This window comes from Zootoca vivipara, chromosome 10 (genome assembly GCF_963506605.1).
Source record: "Zootoca vivipara chromosome 10, rZooViv1.1, whole genome shotgun sequence".
NCBI lineage: Eukaryota > Metazoa > Chordata > Lepidosauria > Squamata > Lacertidae > Zootoca > Zootoca vivipara.
Window position 1 is genome coordinate 22,207,520 of NC_083285.1, and position 21,940 is coordinate 22,229,459.

General features: G+C 40.1%; 1 protein-coding gene across 1 annotated transcript in view; it reads left to right on the forward strand.

Moving 5' to 3' along the window:
• CNTN1 (contactin 1) overlaps positions 1 to 21,940 on the forward strand; it is a 149,052-nt gene that overhangs the window by 12,803 nt on the left and 114,309 nt on the right. The window contains exon 2 of the mRNA XM_035127315.2: positions 9,096 to 9,221. The gene's annotated coding sequence lies outside the window, so the exon portion shown is untranslated. The remainder of the gene's footprint in view (positions 1 to 9,095; positions 9,222 to 21,940) is intronic.

The following is a 21,940-nucleotide window of genomic DNA, read 5'->3' on the forward strand; positions in this document are numbered from 1 at the left end:
TGAAAATGTGGGTATCTTATTTCAATTTCATAAATTAAATAGCTATCTGTTTATAAATTGAGGAAAGTGGCAAGACTGCTGCATAATCTCACTACTTTACAAGCAGGCATCGTTGCCTAGCAGTAAGAAGCCTTATTTAAAAGCTGTTTTATACTTAAGTGAACATAAATAACTCATCACTCCCAAAGTTTTGGGGACACACACAGTAAAATATGGAATTTTAAAAAAGCAATTACAGTATATAAATTGTTAAAAGCTGAGAGGTCCTTTAAGAAAACCCAATTCAAAAATGTGAATACTTAGGGAAACAAACCTTTCCTTTTCACAGAATTGCTTCAAGCCACATAATTGCTATTTGTCCAATGAATCGTATAGCATCTTAAAAATTTTGCCCTGTGGTTGTTTTCACACTCTTTGGAATTGATTCCCATAATTTCTAGCAATCGGATAGTTAAAGTATGTTTATTTGCAGAAACACCTTTTGGGCATTCTGAGCATAAATCTCCATGAGGTTAATTTTGAGTAGTTCTGTTTAGCCTAAGAAGTTAAGGTAAAACTCAACAGTGATTTGGATCTTAGTGTGTGTATGTCACACCTTTCGAATTGCTTATCTCATGTTACTCTGTTAGCACTGAATTCTTATCTACCCTTTTCTCTTGCATGCCTGAAATAATGACCTATGTCTGTGCTCTTGTTTACACCAGGGGATCTTTATGTCAGGGTGAAAATCAGGTGGTTTGCAGCATGATTCTATTCAGCCCCCAAAACTTGGCCCAGTTGATTTAGATACCATCTCATTGTGAGGTGTGATACACAGAGGAGAACAACGTAAGGATAGAAGTGCTTTACTACCTTTTCCAATCAGCCTGAGTGAGGTTAGACTTGTCCTCAGCTTTTTCTTCAACCTGCTTGTCATTTTCTACTCTGGCTGCAAATAAGAACTGGGTCAGGCTAGTAGAAGAGATGAAATAACTTACCCCTTGTGGAAGCTGGAGAGAACGGCAATACATTTTAGCCTTGGTGTACTCGGTGCCTAGCAATGAGGTCCTTCTGTAGGGGTGCTCCAGTCTGTGAGTAGCTTAGCCTGGACGAATCTAGCTTCACCAGCTAAAGAAATTAGCTGTCACCAATTTGTGTGAAACCGGTGAGTAAGGAGTCTTTAATCCTGGCCGCTGCTTTTCTTCACTTTTTAGTTACAATTGTTGCATTAATGAGCCCTCCCTCTGAAACAACCTTATCATACTTATCACACTGAAACAAAGAAAGGATTTGTTATCTTAGGATAATTTTTGTAAACTATTTATACTCTCTCCTGCTTGGTAAACAACTATCTCCTCCCACCGGTGGAAACTTCCATCAGATCTCAGTCCCTTTCATGAATGTTAGGAACTCTTCTGCTTCTAGAAAAAGGTATTCTGGATCTAATCAAATGTTGTTGTTTTTTGTTAGTTTTGACCATTGCAGGTTTCTGATGTGTATAATTATAAAATAGAAATATAATTTTGGGAGTGGAAAATGAAATTATTTATTTATTTAGTTAGTATTACCTTTATAGTCCACTTTTCCTCTCAAGGAGCTTACGGTGGTATATATACATGGTTCTCCCACCTCTCCATTTTATCCTCACAACAACCCAGTAAATTGGGTTGGGCTGAAGAACTGTGCCTTGCCTAAGGTCACCCAATGAGCTTCATGGGTGAGTGAAGATTTGAACCCTATTCTCTCCCATTAACCCTATTCTCTCTAACCATTAACACTGGATAGCATAATACAGAAAGGAATGATTTATATAGGAGTGGTTTGTGTTGTTGTTTTGTCATTGGTGCTTGAGCTGTTGGGCAAATAATGTTAGTGTCCCCCAGTAAGTAGTACCAGGATAATAAAGAATAAACGTTACATATTTTTTTGTAATCGAAAGAATGTAACTTTGCTGTAAAGATCAACAAAACCCGATGACTGTAGGCATATTTAATATGATGGTGATTTAATTTAATTTTTAAATGCTGTATTTAAAGCCAGTGGCTATGAGGCAATAATAGCAGATGTGAATACTTGTTAGCATACAGGAAATCTTGTCATATAAAATATGCATCTATTTTGAAATAAGGAATAGTTTTCAAATGGTTCTTTCTCAATGCTGGAAAATAATTGGAAAGCATACTTGCCCTCCCTGGGCAATTTGAGCTCATTGATGATGATTGTTATCAGGAGGTTTTCTTTCCCTCCTCCCTCTAAATTGGCCACCCCCTGTTACCTAGACTTGCTATAGGGAATTTGTTCTTAGGTTTAGGAATACCAGATGGGATTAATCAACATAGTGCCTTTGTTCTTTGTGATTTTCACTACCAATATCAGAGATGCTGAGTTCATTGGCACTCGTTGTTTCAAGTCCCTTCAGGCTTTGGGGTACTGGGGGGGGGAGCAATGAAAGTCTAGTTAGGGTTTCTTTACTTTTCATATAAAGCCCTAAAGCCTGGCTGTTGAGTACAGACTTGTATTGGTTTTGTTTTTGTTAGATTTACAAAGGATGAGGATTCTATCTGGCCATGTTACATTCAGCAATAACCCTTTGGTCTGAAAGTTAAAGCCCTGAACATAACTGCTATGTTTTGACATTTCCACTTTACTGCTCCCTCTAGCTCACATTTTTCTGACCTAAGTGGACTGGCAGGAACATTTTAATTGGGTGTAGATCATGATTCCTATAAAGAGTGTAGGCAGTACTTCATCAGATGCCCCTAATGAGACACACAGGAGCTGGGGATGGCTTGGATAGAAATGCCAATGAGTTCTAAAAACAACAACTTGATGACATGGTCTGAAAGCAACAGAAAATGAGCCCCTTCGTGGAGGTCATACTTCTGCTAATGAACATTGAAATTTCATGACATGACATCGTAGTGCTTGTGAGGAGATATGAAACATGGGAATATGTGACCTATGAAATACATATGAACACTAAATAAACATGCTGCATTAAACTTTGTCATATTCCCTCTGCTTTCTGCATTTGTAATTGTGTCTAAGGAAATTGGAGACTGACATATTTATACTCTTTTTTTTTTTAGCACAATGCTGAAGCTACTGTTGAATTCTAATGTACCATGTGTTGCAACAGTACTTATGACAAACAGGAAAAAGAGAAAAGTAATTTTACTTGAGATCACAACTACTGAAGACTGCAAGAGAAATAATCTCAGATATTGAAAAGAAAATAAGAATGCCTATCGCCTTGAAAGTGAAATGAGATCACTACAAATAGAGTTGTGGTTTCTACATGTACCTGTGACACTTATTCTGACCATGAATGGCATAGTGCTCTTTATATACATACCTGAATATAGATCGAGAAAGTAATTATCAGCCTTGTTCTTCTGCTTTGAAATGGAAAACATAGTTAAAATTTAGCTCTTTCACCATACTATGACAGTGATTGTATTTTCATAATTTTAGTTGTCACTTCTCCAGGTAAAATAAATAGCTCATAGTGCTTCAACATTTCATAAATGTAATCCCGTCTATATGGTCTAAAGCAGGGCTGAGGAAGCATTGGCCTTCCAGGACTCCAACAACATATGTAGGGCCAAAGCTATGATCTAAATCACTTGAGTGCATAGCGGGGGGGAAGTGAATGCACAGTGTAATTGATGGGGGGGGGGAATCCTTTTGGCACATCTTCCTCCATGTTAGCTCCAGATGCATGTGTAGCTTATTCATGTACAAGTGCTCTTTCCACATATTAGCAACAAGTAGCAGAAGCATGAATGTGCATTCTTTTTTGCATGAACATCTTCTGGTTGACTGACGGCTGTTTGTATGGGGCAACATGACCTTACCTTGGTAGGATGGCATGATTTTTGGTAAAATGACCACCAAATTTTCTCTGAGGTTGCGGCGCTCATCTCGCTTTATTGGCCGAGGGAGCCAGCGTACAGCTTCCAGGTCATGACAAAGCCGCTTCTGGCGAACCAGAGCAGCACACAGAAATGCCGTTTACCTTCCCGCTGTAGTGGTACCTATTTATCTACTTGCATTTTTATGTGCTTTTGAACTCCTAGGTTGGCAGGAGCTGGGACTGAGCAACAGGAGCTCACACCATCGAGGGGATTCGAACCGCAGACCTTCTGATCGGCAAGCCTTAGGCTCTGTGGTTTAACCCACAGCACCACCGGCGCCCTCTTTTTTAAAGTAGGGAGGGACAAATTAAGGTCACAGTAGAGGAACATCTGAATTAAATGAGATTAAATTAAATCTTCAGATTGTGGGCCATAGTTAAAGATAAGGTGTGTTGAAAAGCAGCACTAGTATATTTCTGTTATGGTTTCCTTCTATAATTGCACATAGCTTGGCTGCTTTGGCAAAGCTGGCAACTGAGACTAGCAAGATATCTGATGACTTATGTCATCTTGTGCATATAGAGGCAGCAACCAGAGATGATATTGATCAAAATTTGAAAGAGCTTTATAGGTCAGGACGACGAATTGAATATCAATCTGTTTGGCAGGCAGTGTAAGTGAGTCCCAGTGGCATTATTTGGTCCTATAAAAATGATCAAGAATTGCATATTGATGTGTTTTTGTATTTGTAAATGGATGGTTTGATTGGAGCAAATATTTGAGCATAATTTTTTACAGATGGAGCTGGGAAAATATATATTTAAGGGTTATTTAAGTTGTCAGGGTGTGTAGAATGATATGGATTCCGTATAGAAGATAGTTCTTTAGCATCTCTGCTCAGAATGATTTGATGCTCTGCAGTGCTTGAGCTGCAGTCTTATACTCACTTGGGAGCATATTCAACAGGACCCACTTCTGAGTAGACCATGCATAGGATGGTGTTGTAAGTGATGTCCACTAGAGGGCTTCAATGAGAATTGAAGCAAGAGAGGTCAAAAACACATTTTTTATTTGTCTTTTTAAAAAAACCACGACTGCATCGACTCATTTAATTTTGGTACTGAGAATTAATCGGAAAAGTCATTTAAAAAGATTTCTTCTGCTGGTTGCTCTTTTCGATCTGTTCTTTCTCACAGTAACTGTGTATCCGTCTATTAGTTTTCAAATGCATGTATCATTCCAAATAAAAAGAAAACATTATAGTGTCAGGTGGGGTAGGTGGGTTATTCATTGTTATGCCTGTTCGCTAAGCCTGGGAATATACAGTTGTCAGAATTTATATTTTAAAAATTTAATATATGGTAAAACTATTGTAAATGGCTGTCGAATTAATTCCAAAATGTTAATGAATGAAGATATTGAAGTAGTTTGACCTCTAGACTGACTGACTTCTTGAATTGGCTAAACATATTGTGCAGTCAGTGTAATTTTTTTTTTTTTAAAAAAAAATACAAAACCCCTTTTTGGTTTTGTATCAGTTTATCCTTGAATCTCAAAGCAGCAGGTTGACATGGAGAAAGTAACAGCTCTCACACTGGAAAAACCTTCAAGATAAGAGTCTGAATGGAAATTTAAATTACAGAAATGTCTCTTTCCTGCTGGGACTTAAATATACAGGCTTAGTATATTTAAATTCAGCCCAGCCTATAGTTCTACATCTGGCGTATGTGCTTATAACAGTGTCATAAAGCTGATCCCAGCATCATTGTAATGTGAGACTACAGTGACCTTGTGCTGGTACAGGAGTCAGACTGTCTATGTAGAGACACTCCATTCTAAATAGTTATTGGCTGGGGCACCAGTTATTTCCACAGTACTTTTGGCTACAAAGCAATTTGTAGCGTGCTCCTAAATTGTAAGCCTGAAGACACATAGTGAAATAAGCATGAACACTTGCATTGTGGCTGATTTTTTATTTTTGTAAAGCAAATTATTTACTTAACAGATGCTGATTTGTTTCCAGTGTGGCAACCCCATTAAAATGATTGAATACTAAATAATGCTAATATAGAGTCAGAAACAGGGATATCTAAAACATTTCACCTGTGTCTTATCTAGTAATTATGGCCATTCCTGAGAAAATAGGACCTAAGTCCTATTGACAGCAATGTGGCTGAAGCATCTAAATATGAAGTCTGGTTGTTGATTTCAATGTCAATTAGGCTCACCTATGTTGGTATGGATTGCACCTAAGACTGCAATTCTAAACATATAGTACAGTAGCTACTAGAAAATAAGCTCCATTTAACACAGAACTTAATTTTAAGCATAGGGGATGCTCTGTAAATACCTTGTATTCTAAATAGTGCTACAGGAGAGTAGTATCTTGTGTTTTGTGCACAAAATTACTTTTCACTGATTATATAGCTTCCATGATACAACTTGTTGGAAAGGATCCAGCATATCTTATTCTTCTTACTCAACTAAATATGATGATGAAATTTTATACATGTGCTTTACAATTTAAATGGTCATATTCAACTTTCATTGATAACTCTGTTTGCACAGCTGAAAACAAAGAAGCCACTATATCCAATTTAGTCATGTGTCTGTAAATGATGAGCTTCTGGTGCCAATGACTGTCTTGTTTTTGTGTTCGTTCATCCATGCACTAGTATGCTTTAGCTTGTCCTGAATTTACTCAACTAATTGAGAGGTACTCAACTAATTGATAGTTTGTTCTCTACCTTGACCATTTTCAGTAGTTTAAAAACAGGAGGATCTTCAAAGGAATGTGTACTTTTCTTGTTTTCAAAAGAACTTTAAATATTTAAGCATTCATGGTGTTCATTGTCTTGTATTATTCCAATAATGATGCTGGGTTGTTACTACAGCTATTATGCAATAGTACACAGCATCACCCTTTGACCTTGAGCTCAATCTACATTGCTAGATTTTTGTTTTCATTTTACCAAGGTGTCTTCCAAATGATGGTCATGTGTAAGAAAACATGATCAGAAAGATAAGTTGTAGGTGAGTGAGTGCCAGTTAAAATTCCCCATTTGGCTCTCTGCCCCAACTTCCTTTCCCTTAGCTCTTGATTTTCTCTTTCTGTATTCTATTACTTCTCTCTCCTTCCATCTTGTCCTTCCCTTTCACTTACAGTGGTACCTTGGGTTACAAACACTTCAGGTTACATACTAATGCTTCAGGTTACAAACTCCCCTAACCCAGAAATAGTACCTCAGGTTAAGAGCTTTGCTTCAGGATGAGAACAAAAATCGTGCTCTGGTGGCACGGTGGCAGCAGGGCGCCCCATTAGCTAAAGTGGTGCTTCAGGTTAAGAACAGTTTCAGGTTAAGAACAGACCTACGGAACGAATTAAGTTCTTAACCAGATGTACCACTGTAGTTATATTTCCAGAAAGAAGCTTTGTTGGTTGTTGAGCCCTTCTGGTGTCCATATCCAGCCTTTGAACAACTGCTTCTAAGACTTTTAAGAATACAACTATTTGCCTTTCTTCAGTGGGAGATGTATTGGCAGGTCTAAGATATGTGTGGAGATAGGAATTGCATCTGCTGGCTTCAGAAAGAAACTTGATTCTCCATAAAGAAGTTGATTTTCCATGCAATTCCTAAGTGGGAAGGTGTATGTGTATTGAGGCAACAGGTTGACTAAATGTAAGCTGTTACCTTACCTCCCACTTTTCCAGAAGTCCCCACCCCGTAGCATAGCAAACACACTGACTTATAGACGTGTTGGCCATGATCTTGGAACAGGCACGTACAACTTGTGACCCATCAAAACAAATGTAGCTTCGTAGCTACATTTTATGGCAAGGCCTGCTCAGTAGGGTGCAAGAAGGCATTGATTCATCTTCTGACCGGTGTTTTCCGCATGCTATGCTGTTTCTGTTCTGCTGCCATTAGGCTTCTGAAAAAGACAATGTTGTTCATTTTGCTGTCCACTGAAGTGGAATTTTTCTAGATTTATTAATTATGTCATCATCACACACCTTTCCTTTCTATGCAAAGGAAACACAACACTTATGGCGGTGCAGGGAAACCATCATAAATTATGCATGGTTTGAGGACTGAAAACAACTGTGAATACCAATCATAATTGGTCATATTGATTTTCATTCCAGACATGGGACGAATAAGCAACCACAGGCAATTTCCGTTTCTGTTTCCATCAGATTTGCCCAACATCCCTATGTCTGAGGGCCGCATTCATACTTGGCCCATCTGCCTGTGGGCTACATTACAGTGATGGGTATGGTCACCACATACATGCACATACAGATCAGTAGAGGAGGGGGTTATTGCAACATCTCCACACATCATATAGTCAATTTGATTACTGGGGGTTAGGGTGTTATTTGCACCCCTATCAGCACACTGGACTTCAGCTACTCCAGTGCTGTGTCTGTGTGTTTGCTATTGGTGCTAAAATTGGTGGGGTCTGGATAGGTCAGAAAAATGTTCAGGCTGATGAACTGGGAGTTAGGTTCCTCAGTTTTATGGTCTGCCAGTTGATTGAGAAATCATGCTCTGCCACTTGACAGCAGAACCCTGTGGCTGACAATCTGCATTCAGCCTGGTGGCCCACAAGTTGATCTGACCTTTGTGCATAGTGATACGTGCATTTCACTCACTAATTGACATTTACTTCATTTATATACAATGATTTGTTTAAGTTGTGAACGCTCTATATGTTCCCTACACTGTATATCTTCTCTACTCCAGTTGTGTATTTTAAACCTGGTGTGCAAGTCATAGAATCATAGAATCATAGAGTTGGAAGAGACCACAAGGGCCATCCAGTCCAACCCCCTGCTGAGCAGGAAACACCATCAAAGCATTCTTGACATATGGCTGTCAGGCCTCTGCTTAAAGACCGCCAAAGAAGGAGACTCCAAAGTCATTTTGGAGATCTTACTTTATCTCCCTCTTAAAGCAAACCACTTTAGGTATTGGTTTTTAGGTAAGCTCTTATTAAAGATTAAACCTCATCTGATAGTTTTGGGACATGATGATCCAATGAAAATGTTGAGCCTGCTTCCAATAGTGCTGCTGTATTTATACAAGCATATTTGGTTAAGTGGTGGCTTGGCATGAGTTCATTTTTACTGTCTTACAAAGTTCTGGTGCTTATAAATAGACAGACAATGCATAATTATAGTACTACAGGGGCTTCTGTATGTGAGAAGAAATGCAGTCATTTGCTAGGGATAATAATTGCTTTCATTTTCAACAGCGTTCCTCACTGTTATTTAGGAAGAAGTGATCAGCACAAGGATTGGAGAGCACCAAGACCAAACAGAGAAATTGCACTTCTTCATTTTTAATTTTGAGCAGCTGAAGTCCTATCCATTCACTTACAGTAAGTTCCATTTGTGTGATTTTTATTATATTATTCCAACTTTCTTTTGAAAAGATTCTGTATATACTGGTAATACACAGGGCCTTTTTTTTAAATGAATATTGAGAAATAATATGTTAACAAAATTAATTTTCCTGGAAAGTATAACCTTATTTCATAGAAAATTACAGTGTACAAATTCTTATCTTCATCTTAGCTTTTCTATAGCTTTGAATGCCACATTGAATATCTAAATCAAATTAGTCATAATAACTATAATTATTGGACACATGTGTATTTCTTCATGAATAGCAACAGGAGCCTTTAAAAAATGTATCTAAGTAGACTTTTTAAAAGTAAGTGTTAACTCACACTTGTAGGTTATCCCAGCCACAGATAGGTCTGCCATAAGCATGTGAATATACTGCCAGGCTATGTTCAGCTGCAATGTGAGACAGCAATGTTCATGTCAAGTGGCTACTTGACACAGAAAATAAATACTGTATGTAGTTGCTGAGAATTCCTTAGACGCAGACATGCTGGAGAAATTTGTAAAGGGTTCATCCTGCCTGGAGTTCCCCAAGGGAATACCAATAGACACAGGCTTAAAGAGAAAAATTAGGCCTTTGTTAATACAAATGCACCTAGGGGTCAAAACAACCCATTGGAACTGCTCTAGTACAAATCATGCCCTCCCTAAAAGAGGGCACGTGTTGTGGTGAAACCTGGAGACTGACCTCCTGGTTGTGGGTGGGTCTATTGGATAGCCACAACACCCGATTGGTAGGTCCCTCATTGCTGGGTTTAATCTGGCCAATGGGGTGCAGTCTAAATGGATCAAGGGACCTATATAAACCCATGCATGTTTCCCAGAGCTTCCTCTTTTGGCTCGTGCATCAGAACACCCACCCACCTCTCCCTAATTTTAGGGCATTTTGCGATTGACCTTGCTATGCCGTTGTGTGCTGTCTTGTCAATGGGACAGGGGCATGGCAGGGATTTTCCCCACTTGGCTAATTGGCTGTAGCCATTTGGTTTTTGCTTGCTGCATAGCAATACGTCACAACTTGTAAGGTTGCGGATAGGCACTGGTTCATGTGATAGAGATGGGAGAACGGTCTCACCATCCCTATGTGAAGGGTATTCCGTTAAAGAAATCCAGGGTCTCAACTTGCTTTGGTCAACCTCCGAAAGGGGGTTGTGCCCGTGCCTGAATCCAGGGGAGCATCTGGGGAGTGAACGTAGCCTGGTTCCAGGTTTTTCACCTGTCTCAGGTGTTCATCCTTGGCTGACCGCTCCTTCCCCTCCAGAGCACCGACGCTCTGCGGGGTGGGCTGACCCAGGCCTCGGGGCTTTGGAGCTCTGCTCAGCTGATGGCCGGGTGTCCTCACCTCCGGTCTCCTGAGACGAGCGACCAGCAGCAATCTGCAGGAAACTGGAAGTGGCGGCGGCAGAAGTTTTCTGCCACCGACCGGAAGTAAGGTCGACGATCCCGCTGCATGTCACTGAAATGGCTACGCGTGTCAGTGTTGACACGTGTGTCTATGTTGTGAGTTGTCTGTAATAGAGGCTTAGTTTGCAGTATTTCAGTATTTTTTATAATATGTTGTCCATTACTAGCTGATTCATAAATCCATAACAAAATATAAGCACGTCTTAGATCCATTATTGATATATACCAGTTGGATCACAGCATCTCTTTCAGTGACCCACAGGGTTAATCATGCCATAATTCTACAAAAGCACAGAACCACCACCACCCAAGAATCTGATATCAGGGACATGTATCTCCTCTCTCAGACACTCCATTGCCTCACTCTTCTGATATCTCTGGCATCACACTTCCTCTCTGCTCCCTCCGAGTCATTCTAGTTTCCTCCTCCCAGTCTCCCATTTTCCTCATTTTTCTTACCAGTTGATTTGCTTTCTTTTAGCAACTCTGATGCCAAAGTGGGCCTTGTGAAGCACATGAAGCCCAAAGAGGGACTGGGAGAGATCATTGTTGTTCCTATTTTCTCTTTACCTCTGTGTGCCTTTCAGTGGAGGAAAAAGGAACCACCTTTGCCACCTCAAGACAAAAGGATCTTTTAGTGGGGGGAGTGGGGCTGAGGCTTTGTGGGCACCAGGAGAAGTCCTCAAGGGTGCACAACACCCAGAGGCACCACAATGGAGGCCCCCGCTCTTGAATATGCTTTAGGGGTGGTCAAGAAGTTCTTGGCTTTTAGGGCAAACTAGATGTTGTGCTGGTCTACCCGCATCACATGCCAAAAGCCTGGGGTAGGTGTACAATTTGAAGGAGTGCACAATTCTGCCTATGCCCACCACTTGGCTCTTTGTAGTACCTTTCATTTGTGCCTGTTCTTTGAACTGCACCCTTTGTTTTGTATGTGATTGGTGGAAACTTGCATTTTAAAGAAAGATATTAGTCCGAAGTAGAACGGAGATGAGCTTGGAGCTGGGCTGAAAACTTTTAAGTCCCCATCCAGTCAATATTTAAAGCATTTCAACTATTAATGTTGTCTGATATTGATTTATTTTACACTGTTGGCAGAGGAGTGAGTATGTGATGTGATGTCCTTCCAGCTGGCACACTTTACATTGAATTTTCAGTCCTGTATGTTCCTGTACACACTCCAGGGAGATTGATTTGGGAGTTTGTTACAGACATCTCCTGGAGTGATCTGTATAGTGTCTTGTACTCTCTTGGTACAATGATAACAGTAATAGGAAATAATGCTCCAACAGTCCTTGTCCCCCTCCCCCCCCCAGTAAAAATACTAAGGAAATTGAAAGAATAAATGACATTTAATCATGGGGGCAGGGTTTGACTTCAACCAGAGAGAAGGGGGGTTATTACAACCATGTTTCATCTCCAAGGCTCCTGTTTCATTTGCTTGCTTGTTCATGATCTGAACAAAAATGATATTTTAAGGTTGGTTTGCAAATACTTTTTGAAAACAAAGGTACCGTATATACCACGTAGAAGATTTTTTATATTCTGACCCAATCCACGTTAGGTATTTCAAATAGTAATACAATGGGCAGTGTGTAAATTTGAGATTGGTAGACTGGATTCAGACTAAAATATATATATTATTTGAACAACTGAATTCATAGTGGTGGTAACATCACTACACATGGGGCAAATGAACACACTATCTCTTCCTCCTGATGACTATACCTGTTTCGTCTTTGCTTTTCAATCATTCATTCTTCATACCCTATACAACCAGAGTGCAATTACCGGTATGTGTTCTATTAATGTCTTTCCAGTCATGGAGGTGCAGTGATGGGGAAAGATCCAACAAGTTTTGTATGATATGCAGGTGCTGAAGCCACTTCTTTTGTGGCAGCAGGTTGAGAGGAGGCTGGAATTCTTGTTTACTATAATATTCTTGTTCTGACATTCACCTTAGCAAAAATGCAGTGCTAGGATTTTAAAACTAGGACATTTTCTAATTGTTTCAAAAATTGATAGTATTGTTCAGTGAGGCTTTCAGATAAAGGTGACTAAGATTGCAGTCTAGATATTATAACTGATATGATGCAGTACAAGGCCAAAACTGGGCATTGAAACAACTGCTGAGAAAGTTGTCTTGTCCAAATAAAACTTGATGAATCCAAGGAATACTAAGCATCTGGCTACAGTGCCATGTTATTGGTTCCCCTTGAAACAATAAATTTCAGGTTTTCTTGATTTAGCAACTGTAAATGTTTCTGTACTATATGAAGGATCTTGGTCTAATCCATTAGAACACTTACAACAGTCTTCTGTCTCCCTGCTCAATCAAAGCCGCAGAGAATTCTTAAGTTATTTGATGTCCAGTGCCTGAGTCCAACATCCAGCTCTTCCTTTAGCTGACCCATAGCCTCTCCCAGCAATTCCCAGTAACTCTCTTTTTTTGACCAGTGCTTAGCATTTATATTCTCTCTACTCAGCACACACAAAACACCCCAACCATTTCAGTATGGATGGATTTCTGCCGCCACATCCCTCCGATCAAAATCAGGACTATCATTTTTTGGTTCCGAGCTCTTGCATGAGACCAAAAAAATGAGTGTTTTTTTGGTTCAGCACTCTGGCACACGCCAGCTGACTTGAGCCAGAGTACTGGACCAAAAAAAGGGACACTCTGGGATCCAATCAGAAGCTAGGATGGCTTCTGTAAATCTAGGATGTTCCACTTAAATCGGGACAGTTGAGCAGTACACCACATTAGTTTGTGCTATGGTCCAATAGGATGAAGCAAGATTATCTACTGATTGAGTAATTTGAGTTTACCAGCTTTTGTTGCTGGTTTGGCAGATTGAAAGCATAACAGTTTAGCTGTCACTCAGGTCTGTTGCTGGCACATCACTGATAAACCATCTCCACAGCTCTCAGCAGATACTCATAGCCCTTTAGAGGCACTATATTCAGTTATATATAAAACCCTTTAAACATTTCAAAATAAAATCTTTACCTCTTAAAAAACATGATTTCATGACAAATAACCTTACAGTAATACTATAAAAATCAGTCTCTTTTTTTGAAAGTTAGTTTTATTTGTTTGTTTAGAGCAGTGTTTCCCAAACTTGTGTCTCCAGCTGTTTTTGGACTACAGTTCCCATCATCCCTGACCACTGGTCCTGCTAGCTAGGGATGATGGGAGTTGTAGTCCAAAAACAGCTGGATACACAAGTTTGGACACATTTAGAACATTTGTTCCTCCATTGTTCAGCAAAAAAGGCTTCCAGAGTGGCTTACATAAAATCAATTAAGCCAAGACAGAAATGAAAAGACATGGCACTAAGGGGAAAGAGGCAGTGGGAGAGAAGAAAAAATAAAACTCGGTCACTGGTTTTTATAATGACCAACTCGGACAGTTCAAATATAGGAGGTTGGACTAGGAATAGGCAGTATAAGACCTATGAACCTATTGGGTCTGCTAACTTTTCCTTTGCTTGTGTAGGAATGACTTTTCTGTGGGCTAAATAGTGCAGTGGGTTTTTAGGAGCAATGTGGGCTAGATATGTGCTGTGTTTTGTTGCTCACTCCTCATCTAACCCATGCTATTCTAACATTTAAAAATGCCAGATAATAGTTAACATATGAATAACAAAGGGTTAACATTAGGAAGTCAGGACTGAAAACTATGTTTGTATAGTCGACAAATGTGGTTTTTGTTGTGTCCTTGAAATATTTATCATGCTTTATTGACAACCTATTATTTTCCTGTCAGGTACTTCAAGATTTTAAGTACTTTTTGAGATCCTCTGGCAGGGTTGTCACAGAAGCAACAGTCTTTAGTTTTTTTAATTCACTTTTGGAACACATTAGACCTTGTTTTAAATTTGCTTCCCTTCAATAACTTGTCAAATGACTGCTTCATACAGCAATTACAAGTAAACGACAAGGTTCTTTGGAAGGAAGGGCAATTGTAGCACCAGCAAACTTTGTAGGATTTCCTATGAGAATGGGAAGACAAACACTTTAGGAGTTCACTTTTTCTTTTTTACCCAGTTTTTTTTCTTACAGGCCAGATGTACATCTCACAATAAGCCAGTGTTTCCATCTTATTGCCATTTACTTTGAATAAGTAATGATCTTAACCAGGCATAGGCACCCTTGGCTCTCCAGATGTTTTGGAACTACAACTCCCATGATCCCTGACCACTGCCCCTGTTAGCTAGGGATCATGGGAGTTGTAGTAACTCAGGCTTGTTGGGGAGAAACAAGCCAGGATCCCAAGTTTGGATGTCATGACAAGCGAAACTTAGATGTGGTTTCCTGGTTTGTTGTTTCCATTTTCTCCAGGAGAGGAGCAAAGTGGGTGGGTGCTGTGGTCTAAACCACTGAGCCTCTTGGGCTTGCCAATCGAAAGGTAGGCGGTTCGAATCCCCGCGATGGGGTGAGCTCCCGTTGCTCAGTCCCTGCTCCTGCCCACCTAGCAGTTCGAAAGCACATCAAGTGCAAGGAGATAAATAGGTACTGTTCCGGCGGGAAGGTGAACGGCGTTTCCGTGCTCTGCTTCGCCAGAAGCCACATGACCCGGAAGCTGTACGCCGGCTCCCTCGGCCAGTAAAGCAAGATGAGCGCAGCAAACCCCAGAGTCGTCCGCGACTGGACCTAACGGGTCAGGAGTCCCTTTACCTTTACCTAACATGTGCACATTCAGCTTAACACACTTGGCAAAAAAATTTTTTATTTTTTTTAAAAAAATTAAAAATTAAAAACAGGGTGGAAAGGGGGCGGGTGTCTAGAAAAAATGACTTTCCACCCACCATTGAATACAATGTGTTTTGATTATAAGTGATTATAATCCCCCATTAAAAAATGTATGTCTTGAAATGGTAATGGCAGGATTCTATATGGAGATAAGCTGATGGGGGTTGGAGAGAACAAATTAAATAGAGATGAATGAACTTCCTTCCACTCCTATTGTATCTGTACTAATTGTAAACCTCATCCATGAAAGATAAACATTTGTTTTATTGATAATTCTAAGTTGACTCATAATGCTTTGGCAATGCACATTCTTAGAATGCTGCTTTTAGAACTGTACTGTGAAGGCAAACAGACTACTTTAATTTTTCAAAATCTGTCATGCAGTATTTATTGTTGGATTGAAAGGGATGCAAGTTTCTTTAAAAACATTTTTGTGTTTGGCCAGACTTTAAAACTTGTTGGTTGGCTTGTTTAGAAGGAAATGTTTTATCCACCCACTCACCCAATTTGGTCATACAAAGCCACTAAAACATTTGATTTTTGTAAATATCACTCTCCGCCTTTGCACGAAGCTTGCCCTACCCTACATGACTTTGCCAGGGCCCCATGAGAATTGATTAGATTGCTGGATTGAGGGTGGGGCTGGGCCAATGCTCAATAAATTATAGTGCCATTTTTAAGAAAGTGAGTTAATTTCAAACTATCAGGAAGGATGGGTAGTTTCTCAGACCAAGTAAGTTGTTAAAACAACCAAGTTCTGAGCATGAATCTAATAACAGCCTATGGCATTGCTAGTCTGGTCTGATAAGTGCTAATGTGCAGGTGCAAAAGCAGGGCATCAGCACAAAATATTAACATAACAAAATAAGTAACAGCTATACCATAACAGTCCTCGCTGTTCCAGTGATGGTGTCAAACTACCCTTTCCCAGCCTGCATAGAATATTAAGCTCCTACAGGTGCCTCCGAATTCCTGTAAATATATAGACTGCCAATGTGGGATTATGCTTCATGACATGACAACTTTATCAGTCTTCAAGATGGCACAAGTCTGCTTTATTGTAAGGGAGGCAGTTGGCTTGGTTTCTACTGATTCAGCCTAAAGACCCACAACACCATGTGGGATTGATCATTCAAGTGAATTTTGGGAAGTGTCTTCTATGCAAGGTTGCAAGGGTTACAATCTAATCGAGGAATCCATTATTGAATTAGCCAAGCAACGGTCTTTATTACCACCTAAGTATTGATATAACAAAGTAGTTTGCTCAGGCTGGTAGTGAGGAAGACAAAAGCCAGAGTTGTGTGTAATGAGCTGGGTGAAATGTCTGGCATCTCTTACTGCTCAGGCAGTGCTGGATTTACGTATAAACTAAACAAGCTGTATCTTTGGGCCCCACTCTCCTGGGGGCCCCCAAAAAATTTAAAGGAAAAAACCTGGATGTACATTTCCAATTGTATTGCAGTTCAACAATTACTTTGATAAAATACATGTTTTATTATGTGCAAATGGCTTTAGGTACCTGTTGTTGTTTAGTCGTTTAGTCGTGTCCGACTCTTCGTGACCCCATGGACCATAGCACGCCAGGCACTCCTGTCTTGCACTGCCTCCCGAAGTTTGGTCAAACTCATGTTTGTAGCTTCGAGAACACTGTCCAACCATCTCATCCTCTGTTGTCCCCTTCTCCTACTGCCCTCAATCTTTCCCAACATCAGGGTCTTTTCCAAGGATTCTTGCTTCATACCTAAAGGTACCTATTAGGTCCATAAATTACCATATAGCATAAATTCAACACAAAAACCAGTGACAATTTGTTGTTGACAAAGGACAGCTAGACATATAAAGGGTCCCATTACCTTCAGTAGCTTAGGGCCTCATCAAACCTAAATCCAGCCCTGCTCAGGGACTGAGGTGGTGTACAACAATATTAATATTTGTTTTGGTATTTTGGATCAACATTTCTGGTTTAACTGTATTTAGGCATCATCACTCCTCCATATCTTCACCACAGCCATTTTGCCACGAAAAAATTCAATTCCTAGTTTGTAGTTACTCTTTAAATTCTTGGAGTTTTTTTAAATCCACATTTGCAAACCTAGGCTACTTTTAATCATTCCAATTACAAAGCCATAATTGAAATAGATTTGCATTCCTCCTTCCCTTTGCTTCAGCTAAAAGTAAATAATTGGGGCATGACTGACTGCTTTTTTAGTTTACCTTTTTGTTTAAAGCGGATAAAGGTTATTTTCATGTGCAGTCGTTGCTGGCTGATCACTCTGTTCCGTGTCAGAGGAAGGCTTGAATAATCTCTTTGAAGGCAGCATTGAGGCAGAGAATTAGCATTCTTTCCAGCTGTACTCCACTGCACACAGGTTGGTTACTCATTCGCCATTGCAGAGTTTTCATTAGATCAGCTGAAAAGATGCATGCCCCCCCTCCTCCCCGGAATACAAAATTAGAGGCAAAGAAAAGAAAACAGAGCCAACAAATAAGTGTGGAATAATGTGTATCAATTAACCACGAAAACATCTATATTGTAATTTTTTAAAATGTGCATGCTGCTTTGATTGCAAAAGCGTTTTATAATACAGGGGCTGCCCTGAACAAAGACTGGCTTGTAAAGTTAAATTGCTATTTGGCTTTAAAAAGGCACAGTAATTAAGAGATTGTTAGAACTAAAAGGCATAGGTAAATTACTTAAACCCTGCACACTTCATTCTGTTGTAGAGGTCATTGTATTTTGATTTTCAAAAAATAATAAAATAATAATACTGTGTGCATGTGGCAGAAGATCTTCAGATAACAATATAAGTTTCTGGATGTGATCTACCTTGGGTGGATTTCACCCCCAAGCTCTCACTTCCAGTCTCAGCTGCCCCACAATATAGAGCAGGCATAGGCAAACTCAGCCCTCCAGATGTTTTGAGACTACAACTCCCATCATGCCTAGCTAACAGAACCAGTGGTTAGGGATGATGGGAGTTGTAGTCCCAAAACATCTGGAGGGCCGAGTTTGCCTATGCCTGCTTTAGAGGTACCTTCTGGTGTGTGGCATTTCATGATAGGAGTCTGGGTAAGAAGGGAAAATTGGTAACCTGCTCCCACTCCCCATATATATATGTGTGTGTGTGATAGAGAGAGAGAGAGAGAGAGAGAGAGAGAGAGAGAGAGAGAGAGAGAGAGAGAGAATGTATATGCACAGTGTATACAAATACACTACACACAGTCCTTTTGGGATCCCATCTTCCCCCCAGATTCTAATGCTGTGCTCTTATCTGTGTGTGAACTGGCCCCTGTTCACCAACTCTATAGGGCTAAGGACCCTACAGCCCCCCCCCCATGTCCAGTGGGTCGGAGCTCAGCTCCCTCAATCTTCAGGGGGCAGAGGAGACCTGAGGCGCACAGATCATCGTGGCCTGATGAATGAATGTCGCATTTGGGAGGAGTCCTGGTTGGCCTCTCCCAATGCAAGAGTCATCACACATACAATGCATGATACACGTGACATTACACGCATGCGCATTGCACATGTAACATCAGCCCCCACCCCAATGTCAGGTGCAAATCAGCACCTCTGCCCCTGGTGTACCTTGTCAGATATCTTATGCTGGACCTGGGAATGATTGTTTGTTCTTCAGTGCTTTCCATTGTTCCTGGTTCATCTGTAAGCTGCCTTGTTGGGGGAAATAAATATATAATTTTAATAAAATAAATAACAGGAAGCAGTGCAACAAGCACGCTTTCTCTGGCCCCTTTTGTATAGGGGCCAATGTGAGGTCTTGCTGATTTGCAAAGCACTGAGGAGCCACTGAAGGATTACAGGATGCTCTCTTCAGTAGCTGAGGAGAAACATAAATTCAACACACACAAAAATGGGCAGAGACCATGGTAGAGACCTACTTTACTTAACCATCTGGGAAGGCCTGTTGGAGCAATAAGTCTTCAATTGGGAAAGGAAAGAGGCAGGTGGAAGTTTGTTTCCTATGCTAAGGGAAGAAGGAAAGTTTGGAACTCACACATATTTTGTCATTTTAAATCTTTGCTGGGGTTATCTCACCAAAGAGTACTTGCCCCAGACTTGGATCTTGGCATCCAGGAATTCTCCTAGACCTAGATACTGTGTTTGTGTTTGCACCAACAACCTGGAGCAATGGTGGCAAGAAAGCAAGTGGAAAATTAGATTACATGTCAGCTTGTATAAGTGGTATAATTCAGTATAGCAGTTATGTTTAGTATGTAACATAAAAAGAATAACCTCTTTAAAATATCGTAATTCATTCTGCCACATTTAGAATACTGTTTTTACTTTCCATGTCTAGGGATACTGACAGGCATGCCAGAAACATGCATCTTAAATATAGCTATAATATGCTTAGACATATTATAAGCATTAACAAACATGTATTTTGTCAACAGATGTTTGTGACATGAACTGGTTTTTAGCTTTGTGCAACTATTTCTGTAGCTTTTATTCTGCAGTAGATCAAATTATACTTTTATTACAAGATCTAGGAAAAAGGAGTTTGAGTATTAAATCACTTAGAGTTGGACCCAGAACTTTGGCAATAGGCAAGCAGAACTTTGATCATTGTTAGTTTCACTGTCATAGCAGAAGTGAGCCTGAGACCAACTAGTCAACAAAGATTTTAAACAGAGTTCCCCATGCCGGCCAGTGGGCTACATAATCTAACCTGCAATATGGATCCACATTTGACCTGTATATTTGTTTTCCCCTAACAGCCACTAAATATCTATTTGCTAACATTTGCACACACATTTTCTTGTGTTTGTCGGCAGTTTGAAAGTGGAAAAAACGTGAAGGCTCCCTAGAGCCCTTATGACAGCCAGGGGATTGATTCATCTCGGCTTAATTCTTTAACAGGCATTTCCCGTCAAAATATGCTCACCCACTATCTTTTGGCCTTCAGCAGAGAGATATAAGCTGGATCAACCTTACAGAAAATAAAGGTGTCTTTAAGAGGTTTAATTAAATCAAAGTTTACTAATAAGCTTTGCAGAAATGGAGTTCCTAGTCTTCCTTTCTCATGCAAACTAGTTTCTTATTAAGCATTTATCTAGTAGCAAATCCAAAAGGAGATATTTATTTAAATTTCTTCCATTTGATGCAAAATCAAAAGGTAATAAAGATCTGTAGCTTGTTTCCTGCACTGTGGTGTTAATAGCCATTAATATGAATTTTCTCTTCTTGTACAGTGTGCTTAATCTGAGCCAATTTGGCAATGACTTTCTTTTGATAACTGTGAATATGAACAAGCATTGCTTAGGACTTGCAGCTGATTGAAATGCTATGCAACATCTAAACACATTGATAGGCCTGTTTCATAAACCTAACTGGGGGGAAATGTTTTGTTTCTTGCATACAGGCCAGATATCCAAAGCACATTTGTTAGAGTGAACATCATCCAATTGTGTTGTTGTGTTCAGCAATTCTGTTGAGTTTTCCATAGTAACCAAAACCTTTTCTTTGACCTGGTGATTCCTCCACAGGTTTGTAGTGTCAAAACCAAATTCAAGTGGCTTGAGTTAACTGTGCGGTGTTTTTGTTTTTTGTTTTGCCTTTTCTATTTGTGCATTTGCTTGCTTTAACTTTAATGAATCTGAAATAACAATATCTTTTTTAAAATAAAAAAACCTCTGTTAGTAATATGTTGCAATCTCCTCTTTACCTATAAACACGTGTTTAAAAGGCAGGGGGGAAATGAATGAATCTTGCACTGGCTAACTATCTTGAGTACAGTAAATTGGTTCATGGGTGCCATTGCAGTGACTAATTTTATAATTCAATAGCTGTGATCAGTTTGAGATCATATGGGGGTGAAAGGCTGCATTTCCCAATATAATAGTTCAGGCAAATGCTTCCTGTAAAATCACACTTGCACTCTCATGTGCTCTCAGATCTACCTAGTCAGTTTCCTCACACTAGGCAGCCAGAATAGTCAGTGGTGAAGATGGAGCTGTGTTTGACATGCACAGAAGATGCATAGCCTCCAGTTGCCACGAAAATTGCCAGGAGCTTCATGAAAACACTTAAAGGTATCATGGTTTCTCACTTTGCCATGCGGATTCCGGAATTCCCAATTGCAAGCCTTTCCTTCCCCTCCCACTCAAAAAACAGTCAAAAATTTATCCACCTTTTCATTCATTGCTTCCTCCATCTTCTGGCCAGGGAAAGAGAGAAGCAGCAACCTACTTCACGTTCTTGTTTGCACACCCTTATGAGCTGCTCAGCAACACTGCACACAACAGGGAGTGTCTGCTCTGCATCCAAATATCTTAGGTCCCTGCCCAGTTTCTTTGCATTGCCGCCTTACCTTTCGTTGCCAGTTTCATTTGGGGACCTGAAGTGCCACTGAGCCACAGCCACCTGTGTAGTGGGCGTTTCCTCTTTGGCGCCTGCTTTGAGAGAGATGCAGAGAGATCTGATCCTGGAGCTTGACTTTCTCTATGGCTTAAAATGAACAAGACTAGATTCCTAGAGAGGAAGGGGATTTGGAGAAATGGGGAAAGGGGTCTT